This window comes from Aphelocoma coerulescens, unplaced genomic scaffold (assembly GCF_041296385.1).
Source record: "Aphelocoma coerulescens isolate FSJ_1873_10779 unplaced genomic scaffold, UR_Acoe_1.0 HiC_scaffold_75, whole genome shotgun sequence".
NCBI lineage: Eukaryota > Metazoa > Chordata > Aves > Passeriformes > Corvidae > Aphelocoma > Aphelocoma coerulescens.
Window position 1 is genome coordinate 450,349 of NW_027184061.1, and position 12,799 is coordinate 463,147.

Consider the following 12,799-nt stretch of genomic DNA (forward strand, 5'->3'; position numbering starts at 1 on the left):
AGGGGCTGGGAAAGTGGGGAAAAGTGGAGGATGGGACCCAAAAACAGAGCGGGAGTGGGCTGGGGATTGGGGGATGGTGGGGGAAAAGGGTGGAAAGGGTGAAAAGGGGGGAATGGGAGTCCAAAACTCCTCTGGGGAGTGGCTGGAAATGGTGGGAGAGGGGATGTGAAATAGGGAGAAGAGTGGAAAAGAGGAAGTCCGAGCACGGGCAGGAGGGTCCCGTGGCGGCCGTGGGGCACAGGGGGTGCGGAGCGGGGATCCGGGGTGGCTCCCGGAGCTCTGGGCGTGCTGGGGGCTGCAGGGGGGGCACCCCCTGAGCTGTGTCCCGCACACACAGGGGTGTTCCAGGGGATGATGAAGTCCGAGTGTCACTTCATTAAGGGCACCGAGCGGGTGAGGTTGGTGCAGAGGAGCATCTGACAGCGGGAGCAGCAACTGCACTCGCCAGCGATGTGGGGCTGTTTGTGGGGGACAGCCCGTGTGGGGAGAAACAGGCGCAGTGCTGGAACAGCCATCCAGCCAGACTGGGGTACAAACGGGCTCTGGCGGACAGGCTCTGCCGGCACCACCGCGACATCGTTGCCCCGTTGCTCGCGGCCCGCAGAGGTGCAGAACGTCGGGCAGAGCGAGTCCCCTCGGGCCCTGCCCTGGGGATGAGCCTGGAGCCCCTCAGCCCCCCTGGTGCCCATCCCCGGGGCCTCTTGTCCTTCCAGGTTCCCCTGAGGTGTCCCAGTCCATCCCAGTCCATCCCAGTCTCTCCCAGTCTCTCCCAGTCCATCCCAGTCCATCCCAGTCCATCCCAGTCCATCCCAGTCTCTCCCAGTCCATCCCAGTCTCTCCCAGTCCATCCCAGTCTCTCCCAGTGCCCCCGCGCGTGTCCATCCCAGCCCTCAGCCCCTCAGCCAATCAGAGCGCGTCTCTCTGATGACTCATCAGTTGCCAGGCAGACCCGCAGCGCCGAGTGCCCCGTGCTGGACTCGGCCTCCCAGTGCCGCGCGCTCCATTCCCAGTCGCTCCCAGTGCCCTCCCAGTGCCTCCCCAGTGCCCTCAATCCACTCCCCTCTCACGAGGGCAGCTCACTTCTCTCAGAACACTCCAAGCCGAAGCTGCCTACGCTTCTAGGCCGATCTCTTGAGTATCCTTCTACTCTCATACTTTCTTTGCCCTTACACGTTTCCTAAGTGTTACTTTTATGCTTTTAATATTACTGGAGATGGTAACCAAAAGGGCTCCAAACCCCCTTCACACAGCAACCAAACTGTTCTGAAATAAACCCTACAGAGATATATTTATAAACACAGATCTTTCACTGTTGTTTCACTCTAATCTGCCCCAGGGGAGCCATGAACCAGACCCTGGGTTACCCTCGCCTTCAGGGGCGGGGCGGAACAGGAGCCGGACACGGGGGAAGCTTCTGGAAGCTGCTGATGGAAGCCACCCCTGGAGGCCCCCTATTTCCAAAGCCTGGCCATGCAAACCCAGGACACTGGATCCAAACATGGATCACTCAGACGGGGGACACCAGGGCTCTGCCTGTCGTGGTTTGACGCAGCTGAGCATCAAGCACACGAAATCTGTTATTTTTCATAAGGGGAAAATAAGAAAATATTGAGGAAAACTAGAGAGCTGCAAGGCAAAACAGGTTCAAACTTAAACAGTTGCTGTACAAAGAAAAATTTTATTACCAACAGAATTAAAAGTAAAAAGAAATAACAAGAAATTCAAGCAAACTTCCCCTCTCTTCCAGCACTTCCCTCCTTTTACCCAACTCGCAGAAAGGATAACATTACATGGGATTTTAGTCAGTGTTGCAGTTCTTGAAAAGTCTATTTGTTATGCTTAAGGAAAAAAGGGTTTTCTTCTGCATCACGTGGTTCCCAAAGTGCCACCAACAGCAGACCCGCCCGGAAAGAAACAATCTGCTGTGGTGTAAAACATCTCTGCCCTGAAAAATCTCACCGTTCCTTCACACTGCCAGACAGGGGCCATCACATGGGGTTATTAATCTTTTTAAGGATGAATTACTTTGGCCTGAACACAAAGGGGTTTTTTTTTGTGACAGGAGGTCTCTAAAAGCCTCTCAATACTTCTATATAGCCTGGCATAGGCACTTTTCATAAGTTTCATGGGCCACAGGTGAACTTTCCATCCCTCCATGTACTCCAAATGGATCAAAGAGACAAACAGTTTGTGATATTACAGTTTCTTACCACGGCCTGCAGGAAGTTTTTTAAGCTGCGCACGAGAATCGCGGCCCCGCCCTCTTTTCTCCCGTCGCCATTTCCAGCTCCGTCCCACAGGACTCACTTTCTCTTCTCTCTGGCTCCAAAGCCGCCACGTTGAAGAGTGTTCTTGTTCGGGCTCTACGGTGGAGAAAGCCTGGCTCCCTTTGTGCTGCTGGCTGCGTGGTGTCCTCTTCAGTTCAGCGCGGAGTGTGCTGGCTGCAGACAGGAGGCTCCGCCGGCTCCCGCTGGCTCCGCCGGCCCCGCGTGGAGAGGAGAGGGACCCGCCGGTGCCAGGGAGCCGCGCCGGATGGGTTTAGCTGTGTGGCACTCCATGGCTGGCTTTAGCTGCCTGCGGCTCTGGGACAGTTCCCCCCCAGCAGTGACACAGGGTCTGTGCTGCGGCGTTGGGAAAGGAGGGGGTGCAGGGGCCCTGACCCGGCGGGGCCCGGAGCCTCCAAGGCCCCCTTCCATCTTCCGGCAGGCAAGTTGGAACAAAAGGAATTCCCGGCTTTCCGTATGGTCTAAAGATGTAAATTGTGAGAAGCATCATTAGTCTAAAAGACTGTCCATCAACTCAGGCTCAACCCACTACACCAGCCCTGCTGGAAGTGGGCAAGGGCACCAGAAACCCCAAGGCCCAGCCAGTGCTGCTTCTGGAGGTGCTGGGAGCGGCCACGGAGGCAGCGCCAAACTGAGGGATATGAAGGTCTCTTCCGGCCTGGATGAATCCGGGACTTGGGGATCACCCCAGGCCAGGTGCAGCACCCGGCACTTGGCCTTGTGAGGCCTCGTAAGGTTCTCGTTGTGCCACTTCTCAGGCTTGCCCAGGTCCCTGTGCACGGCCAAATCCGGCCATGGTGCCCCTGCCACGCTCAGCTGCCCGTCCCCTGCAAACGTGCTGAGGGGGAGCTCGAGCCCCTGCCTGTGTCATCGGGGACACCACTAAAGAGCCCCAGGGCCAAGGCAGAGCCCTGAGGGACACCCCTCGTCCCCGGCCTGCAGCTGCACATGGAGCCAATGCCCCCAAGTCCCTGGCTGCGGCCATCTGGCCAATGGCTCATGCCCTGAGTAGCCCACCCGCCAAAGCCAGGGCTCTGCAGTGTGGGGATTGGGCTGTTGAGTGGGACCGTGGCCAAAGCCTCACAGAGGCCAGGGGCTACAAGTGCCCAAGTCCAGGGCCTGCTCAGTGCAGGCTTGGCGCCGGGTACAGCCCTTTGGGACACAGGTGCGTGATGTCAGGGCCCTTGGCCATGCGGAACATGGGGGTGCCCAGAGACCCTTGTGACATCACAGAGCCCTGGCCGAGGGTATCTAAGGGGCACAGAACCTTGGAGTGCCCAGTCCAGTGAGAGCCACTCTCGCAGAAGGAAGCAGCTCCCGTGATCCTTCTGTGCTACAGGACCTCAGAGATGGAAGAGGACAAGGCAAACCCCAACTCCTCCCAGCCAGCCACCCCTGTGCCCAGTGGGCTGCAAGACCAGACCCTCAGCTGGCACTTGGTGGGGGCAGAGAGTGCCTCAGTCAGGCCCCAGAGAGACACTGAAGAGGAGCAGGGGCCCTTTGTCATCAAGGAGGCGGAGAGGAAACCTGGCATGGATGAGGAGCCTTGCCAGGGGAGAGACACTCGGCCCCAAGAGCTTCGCCTGTGGGAAGAGGCGACAGGCCGTGAGTTGTCCCAGTGGGTACCAGCAGGGCCAGTGCAGGACGTGTCCCTGTGCGGAGTGTGGAGTCACCAAGGGCTGAACCCGTGGAAGATGGGTGTGAGCGTGCAGTGGGGAGATGGGGCACAGCAACTGCTCTACCAGTGGGAACAGAGAGTGAAAATCCAGGAGCTGCCCCAAGGCAAAGAAGAGGGGAATGACCCAAAGCTGTCCCAGCAGGGCGAAGGAAGGGTGAGGGGCCAGGAGGCAGACAGGGGGTCACTCCTGGCAGGGAAAGGGAGCGAGGAGCGGACCTCAGCTGGAGACAATGAAGACTGCCAATACCACACCCAGCTTGAGCTGTCCCAAGAGTGCCAAGGTGCAGCAAAGCCAGAGCTGTCCCAAGGAGAGGTCAGCAGCTCCCAAGACCCCTCTGACGGGGATGACGGCATCGAGCCAGAGCCGTGCCACGCAGAGCTCAATGAGTGGGAAGAGTACATCTACCGAGAGGTTTCCATAGAGGAAGATGGCAGCGACAGAGACCTCACACGGAGCACCTGGCAATACACGTGCATCTTCAGCTTCGGGGTCCCGCCCTCGCTGCCGAAGGCCGCCGCCTGGGACGGACTCGGCGTCCTCGAGCTGCGCGAAGAAGGCGGGCGCCGAAGCCTGGCAGCTCTTGCGGCAGACGGGCTCCCGGCGCCCGTCCCTCGGGAGGCCTGGGCCGAGCGCCGGGCACGGCAGCCGCTCTGTGCCTCGCTTTTTGCCCTGCGAGGCCGAGCCGCCACGGGACCCGCAGCTTGTCCTGTGCTGGCCTGGCAGGAGCCGGGGCCTGCCCCGCGCAGCCCCCGCGGCCCCTCGGCTGCCCAGCCGGCTGCCCCCAGCAAGCGGCCCGGCCGCCTCAGGCGGGCGCTGCGGGCGCTGCGGGCGCTGTTCCGCTGCCGCTGCCTGGCGCCGCGGACGCGGGAGTAGCGCCCGCCCGGCCCGGGGCGGCCTCGGCCTGGACGGGCCCCGCAGCCTGAGCTGCCCCGGCTGCTTTGGGCCGTGCCGGGGGCGTCTCCCCGGTGCCCAAAGTCACCGGCGTGGCCGGCCCCAAGCAGCGCCCGTGGAGCGCGCTCGGTGCCGGCGCGCTCGGCGGGGAAGCCCAGAGAGTCACCAAGAGACCCTGCCGGGCACCCGCTGCCACTGGCACCCTGGCAGAGCCAGCGTCGCCCCGAAACCGCGTCCCCGAGGGCCACATCTGCACAGCTCCTGAACACTGCAGAGACAAGGACTCCACCACCGCCCTGGAAAACTTCTTCCAGTGCCTCACGCCTCTGCCAAGGAAAAACTGCTTCAGATATTGAATCTGAACCTCCCCTGGTGGCACCAAAGGCAACGGACATGGCTGCAGGACATTGACTCAACAAATGCAAGTTGACTTTAAGAAATAGTAATGGGTTAAAAAAAAAAAAAACCAAACAAAAATTAAGAAAAACTCCTCATACAGGAAAAAAGAATAGGAATAGGAATATTGTGATGACGAAGAAATAGCAGTAGTAAATAGGAGGAAGAAGAAAAAGGAATAGAATATTAATAAAAATAGTAAGTTGAATAAGAATAATAAGAGCATAGGAAGAAGAAGAAGAAGAAGAAGAGGAAGAAGAAATAGTAGTAAGCAATAAGAATATGAAAAAGAAAAGAATAAGCATAACAAGTGAATAAGATTAATTAGAATAAGAAGAATATGATAAAGAAGAAGAAATAGTAGTAGTAAATAAGAAGAAAAATTAAAATAGTAATAAGAAGAATAAGAGTAAGACAAAGAAGAAGAAGCAAGAGTAGTAGAACTAATTAAAAAGAAGGAAAAGAAGAAGACTTAGATGAAGAAGAGGAAATAGGAAATAGTAATAAGAAGAATATCAAATTAAAATACATATCCACACATCCTCTAAAATCCCATCCCTCCCATTCGTTGTTCAATAAAATGCATGTCCAATAAAATCCGTTTGTTGCCCTCATATGGTCTCACTTGCACCTTCCCTGGGGCACAGGTGTCTCTCCCTCTTGGCATCCTAACCCATGGGCAGGGTCCCTTCCAGCCACAAGCATGCCGGGATTCTGTCAGGGACTCCCTTCCCTTCTTCCCTCTGCTTCCAGCTGGAGAATGTGCAGCAAAGCAGCCTTTGCTGTCTACTCTGGGAGCCCTCCCAGCTACTGGACCTTGTCCCCTGGCCCTGCACAGCTCCCTTGGGAGGCACGGCAGGACCAGCAGCCTGGGAGCCTCGGGAATGCCCCTCTGGGATCCATGGCACACACTGCAATGGGCTGGAATTCCAGTTCCCAGCGAGGAAAAGATGTTCCTGCCCTTGAAGGCAAAGCTCTGAAGGGGCTGAAACCCAAATGGAGCAAGATCTTACAGTGACATTTCACTGCCAGCCTCCACAACTTCATCCAGGGCTGCTTTAGCCCCTGGATTGGGGAAAAAAAAACATCAGGGGAGGGTCTATGGCTGGGAGCTGCCCTGGGCAAAGGGAAACACTGGGAGGGAAAAAGAGCAGGCAAAGGAAGGCAGGAGAGAAAGGAGGAGCCGGCAAAGAGCATCACTCCGTATGTCTGAGGGAAGGGGAAGCCTTTTGTTGTATGGAAACCAACAAAAACTCGGAGTATCTCTGCCAGGCCACTGAAGGCCTCTCCTGCCCCACTCTCCCCAAGCAAAGTGCCCCTCCTTGCCCATCCTCGCAGCACTGTCCTCATGCCCTTCTGCTCGTTGTGGATGGTGGGGCAGAGGGTTTGTTCCAGGGCATCCTGCAAGCACCAGGCAGGACAGTTCCACCAGGATGGGAACCCAGCTCAGGGCTGAGGGACTCAGAAAATCTAAACACCAACACAACACCAACAGGGCACATTTGTCATTTTTGCTACAAAAGGCAGCACTGAAAATGATGGGTAATGAGAGCCTCCTAATCACCCCAATCCCTTCTCCATTTTAAACTTTCTCTGAAATAACCAGAACAGCTCTTCAAATTCCTTCATCTTTGTCAGTCCCAGATCTTTTGAGAGCAGACTGGGGAAGAGAGCACAACATCAGCATGTTGGTAATCAGACATGGCTTGTTGTCCATTTCTCCTTACTCAATTACAGCGGTAGATATTTGGAATAACCAGCTGTCCTGAGGAATTTTTCCTGCAGCAAGTTATTTTCCTATCATGTCCATCTGTAATTTTATTACTTTATTACTTATTAAATGACTTACTACTTATTAAAGCACCAATATAAATACAGTACAGCAACTTGCAATTACTCCCCCTTATATTTATAAACCTCAAAGTCTTCCAGGTCTTAACAACAGGAAAAACCCTGTGTCACCCTTTTGCAGACGAACATATTTAGGGTTTGGACACATCCTTGGCAGGACTAAGTAGGAAAACAGCTGAAGCTCCAGCAGATCCTTAAAAAACTTTTGCCTGCTGGGTATCGGGAATAAAACTGTGTTATTTCAGTGTCTTGATTTTTTATGAATCTAGTTATTATCTATTAATTACTTTTCTCTTTTTGACTTTTCAAAAGCTGATGTTGCACAAAAAAGTGAGCTCTGGAGACCTGAAGCAAGCTGGGCACTTAGGGCTGAACTGCTGCATCTGCTTCACAGAGAATTTTTATTTGACCCCAGGAATGCTGGTTGCTCAGTCAGACTAAACAGCTTTGATTCATTTCAGCGTGTGAGGATTGGGGTGTGCAGCTCCAGGCCAGGCTGGCAGGGTTGAACAGGAATTCCCAAACAGCCTTGGAGTCCTGGCCCCCTCAGCATTCCCTGCTCCACCCGGCCCCAGCCTGCCGGGAATCAGGCTCAGCAGCAAAAGCACAAATTCTGAATATCTCAGGAGTGCTGTACAAGACACAATGATCACAGGCTGCGATCCCAAAGCCCCATCTCAGGTTCTCATCTGGGCTAAATGCTGTATTTTGGGTTAGGAACAGGCTGCCTGACCCGGCCCCAGCTCTCTTTGATAGTTATCAGCACCCGGCTGCTCTCGGGCTCCGCGGGAGCGCAGAGCCGCAGATAAACCCTGCACCGAGCTGTTCGCCCAGAGACAAAACTTATTTTCTTCTGCACACCGAAGTTCCTTTCATGCCACCTGGCTTAGATGAGCTGCTCAGGTTTGGCCTGCTTGGATTTGAAAAGCTGCTCCCCCAAGATGAAGGGACAAGGCCAGGAACAGTTAATAACTTTCTTCACTGGAAACACTGTTGAATCATTCCTTTCCCTCCCCACAGACTGCGTAAAGCCTCCTCAGTGTTTGAGTCTAACCAACCTTTCAACTGGAAATAGCAGCCCTCGGTGGGATTTTCCTGTCCTGGCACCAGTTTCTCTCACAAGTGTCCACTTGGCTTCTAGCCAGAGGTAAAAACGGCATTTCTTAAAGCCAAATTTTGACATAGGGGAAGATCTGGGTGGAAAACTCAAAACAACCAAAATTAGTGTAGGCTTATACCTACAGAGGAGACCAGGGCCATCTCTTTTCCCTAATTCACATTATTTCCTATCCTGCCTTTAACACTCATTCTCTGTACCACAAGAACTGTTCTCTGTTGGCTTTTATAGCTGCAACTGTTCTGGCTGTCTTTGCAGCTCTCCAAAGCCTTCAGTCTCAGACAGGACACCTGATTTCTGAAATTCCACCCCTGGACTCATACACACTCCTGCCCCAGCACCCCAGCCCTTCTCCACAGAGCTGCTTCCCACGGGTCGCCCCAGCCTGTGCTGCTGCCTGGGGTTGTTCCTCCCCAGGTGCAGGATGTGCCTTTGCCTCTGTGGGATTTCCAAAGGTTCCTCTCTGCCCATCTCTCCCACCTGTCCAGGTCCCTCTGAAGCTGCACAGCCCTCAGGGGATCAGCCACTCCTCCAAACGTTTTATCACCAGCGAACTCCCTGAGGAGGCATCAACCCCACGGGCTCTGCCTGTCCTGCTCCAGCTCCCTGCTCCCACCTCCCATCACCTCTCCCGTGTTTATCACCATTCCAGTTGCTCTGTCTTTTCTTATGGAGCAAGAAAATAAGAAAAAATCCAGGTGGATTAACACCAAATTATGCTGGCATTTTACAGAGAGCATGAAAGACAACGACACAGACAATTTTCTAAAGCAAAAGCACTGCTGCAGTCACAACAACACCTATCAAGGAAAAATCTGTTCCCTACAGTAAGGAATCAATTTTAATACAAAGTCCCATCAGCTCAAGGTGGTACCAATTAATCAAAACAATTCACTTGCAGATTCTTTACAGTCACTGTTTTATAAAGGGTAATTCTTTTCTTACTTGCTATTCCAGTGTTGGCACAAAGGAGGTTTAAGCTGACTTTCATCCAATCTTAAAAAACAAATCATAGCTGTAGTTTAAAATAGTTGGGATTGTTTATTCCTCTTGGTTCTAGGTGCCAATTCAAATACTGAAAAAATGATCAAAAACCAGCACTACTGCCAAAATGAACAGCTCAGAAATGCCAAAGTCACGATGCACAGTACAGAGCAATACTAAAATCTCTGGGGTTTAACACAGTATGAGGAGCACACAATTAGCAAAGTCCAAGTAAGTCCTGGATTCACATGCCCACACACACCCCAGGTGTGCACCTTCATAAAATTAAATACTCACTCACTGTGAACAGTCCTGGGTGTTCTTACGAAGATGGTGAGTTGCTGATTGAATTTGAAGCACAACAGATGCTTAGTGCTCCAACCAAATGCTGCTTTTCCTATATCTATTAAGTGTATGTATTTGTGTGGATATGTACACACACTCTTCAGCTACCAAAGTAACTAAAAAATATCAGCCAAAGGCTTTCTGCTTCCCCAAACTGAAGAACTCAAGCCATGAGCTAAAAACCTCAGCAGTTCCAGAGAGGAAACACTGCAGTGATGCCACAGTAAACACCAGTTCTGATTAAAACACCTGAATTTATAATGAATGCTTTTTTAAAAGTTGAAAAATATTTTTGGGCATGGCTTCTGCACAAAAATCCTCTTCCACAAGAATCTGCCAACTACTACAGAGCTCCTCAGGGTTTAAAGTGTTACTCCAGGTTGTGCCTGGGCCAGCAGGGCAGGGCTCGGAGCTCTGCAGTAAATTCCTGCCATCAGGCAGCCGGGAGATAAGGGCTGGGAAAAGAAAAAAGAACACAAACACAACAAACCCCAGAGCCCCACTGGCCACATCTCCTGAGAGTCAGAGACCTTGTAAAATGTCACCTTTGTCTTCCCTGATGCCAAACTCCTGACAGGAGGTTCAGAACAAGGCACAGGGGTGTGGAAAGAAGAATTTAACAAACCTCAACCACTAAACTTGTCTCGCACTTTGTTTTTCAAGCATTTTGCAGTTCTGCTCTCAGAAAGCCATGAAAGTTTCATGAAACTTCCATGGAGTTTAAATCAAAGATTTAAGCTGTAATTTTTAGCCCTCTCCCTGAACACTGACTGGTACCTGCACTTATGTGCACACACTAAAATAGATCATTTCTGTCAAACTCTGCTCCACAACACCAGGAACGGGAACAAAGCACGTCCACGTGCATTTGGCAATGACAGAATGCACAGACCCGCCTGGGGATTCCACTGGCAGCCCTTACGCTCTGCAAAAACCCTTCTGCCCTTTTCAGGCTTCAGTATTAAACACTGAGCAAAAGAAACTGTTGCAGATACTGCAAAGGCCATCTCCTGCAATTTCTGTTTGGCAGAAGTTTGTGCAGGTCCTTCATCCTGGTGCAGGGGAGGCTGCTGCTGAGTAATCTTCCTCCTGAAGCCCTTGAGTGACAGGAATTCCATTTCGGATCACAGCTATTCACAGCCACCAAATCAGCTGCCACAGACCTGGCAAGGTATTAGGGCAGGACACAGCAAGTTTTACACAAAAGGCATTAAAATCTCACAACAGAAGAAGCCCCAGATGGACAAGGAGACAGGTTTGCTTTATGGCATTTGCAAAGAAAATCCAGATTTAAGCACTGTAAAGTCAGCTTTAAAATCACAAGGCTGCAACAGATGCTCATTTAATGAAATAACAGCAAACTGAACCCCTTTCGCATCTTCAAGTGTCTGTTTGATCATAACACAGGTTCATCCTCACCATCATCCCCCCACATGACCACAGACATACTGCAGCTCCCTGGAAATGGCATTGAATCACTTCCTCTGCAATTCCCGTTAATTTCCCGCAGCACAGCCCCGGCTGGGCACGAGGAAGCTGTGGCTGCTGCTTTGTTTCCTGAACTTCAAGTGAACCCAGCTCTGCCCACAGCTACAGGTGCTGTTGATCACTCAATTACAGAATCATGCACTGGGCTGGGGGGACCTTAAAGCCCATCCAGTGCCACCCCTGCCCTGGGCAGGGACACCTCCCACTACCCCAGGCTGCTCCCAGCCCCACCCAGCCTGGCCATGGACACTGCCAGGGATCCGGGGGCAGCCCCAGCTTCTCTGGACAAAGCATAAGGAAAGTGCTTGTGCTCCTCCACAGACCTGAGTCAGCCACAGTGGCAATAAAACCCTGGGCTTAAGGATGTACTTAAAAACATCAGAGACAGTCCCTGTGCTTTTATAGGTAAAAGAGATCAAATGTTACATGGAAACAGTCAGGACTTCAGTGCGCTCAGAAAGGCCCTTCATGAATATCAGGCAAGAGGACAGAAATTAGAAAACACCTTCAGCCAAGTAAAACTGGCTTCATTTACTGAAACTACAGTAACCACCTGCTTTTGTTGCCTCTGTGCTCTTACAATACTGTCCAGAATTACCATGTTCAGAGAAAGTGACCACAGAGGGGGGGAAAGGATTATTTACATCAGCTCTACAGCCCTCCTTTTACTTCGATGCTCTATTTAAATATTCTGGCTGTTTCAAGGGCTGGGTAAAACTGGCTTTTGTAGACTGAACACAGAAAACAAACAGCAGAAAAATGCAGCATTTCCCCCCTCAGCCAGAACACAGCGAGAGCGCAGTGGTTAAGCAAAGGCAGAGTAAGCTGATTACCAAGTACACAGCTGCTCCTACCTGGCAGAAAGCAAAGGGAAAAAAAAACCTATGAGTCATCAAATGTATGGGAACCTAGAATGCAGAGAATATTTCTCTGCCTGTTTTGAAAGGTTTTGCCCCCCTGGACAGTACTGGCTTTGACCTTTGTCCATGGGAAAATTTGCCTAGCCTCTGGGAAGAATTTGAATCTGCTATGGTGTGAATTAGGTGACAGAATACTGCGTGATATTAGCACAGGGTGAAAAATTTAGTTTTTAGGTCTATTTGCATAGTAAAGAGATAGAAGTAGAAAACCTCAAAATGCAGAATAAGTTGTAGTTAAAAGCTTCTTTCTCCTTCTTCACTAACTCCATATTTTGCAGCAATAGTGGTTTGGGATGATTGGATACAGAATTCCGCAGTTCCTGTCTACGTGACTTAGGAACTTAGAAACTTAGGACATGGGTAAAAAAGTGAAAATATCTTGTGTTTTAAGCTTTCATGGGGTAATTTACCTGTAAAAAGGCTGTGAAATCTTGATAAGTTGTTTTCTTGCTGCATTGTCTGCTCTGTGCTATGTCTAAGCCATGCCAGGAGCTTGTACTCCTTAGATAACAATTAATAAACACCTACCAGGAGGCTGAGAAGCATGAAGTCACATTCGCCTTGTTTTTTCTCCTAGAAAAAATCTGAACGTCTCCCTCATCAGGGAAGAACACAATTAATGATGAGGACAGTGTTAGAGCACCACCAGGGGCACAACAGAGCCAGCCTGGGCACAGGGAGGGAATTTATTACCAACCAAATCCCAGCACCACAAGGAGAAGGCAAAGAAATCTCTCCAACACCTTCCCCCCACCCAGCGAGGATCACCCGGAACGGGGGTCACCAGGGCTCTGCCCCACGGGGGTCACTGGGGATCATCCAACGCCGATCCTCCCACGGGGG

The 12,799-nt window shown here is 51.7% G+C and overlaps 1 protein-coding gene across 1 annotated transcript in view; it reads right to left on the minus strand.

Annotated features, from left to right (window-relative positions):
* LOC138102423 (zinc finger protein 420-like) overlaps positions 1–12,799 on the minus strand; it is a gene marked incomplete at its 5' end in the record, with an annotated part of 136,050 nt that overhangs the window by 122,178 nt on the left and 1,073 nt on the right. The gene's annotated exons all lie outside the window — the stretch shown is intronic.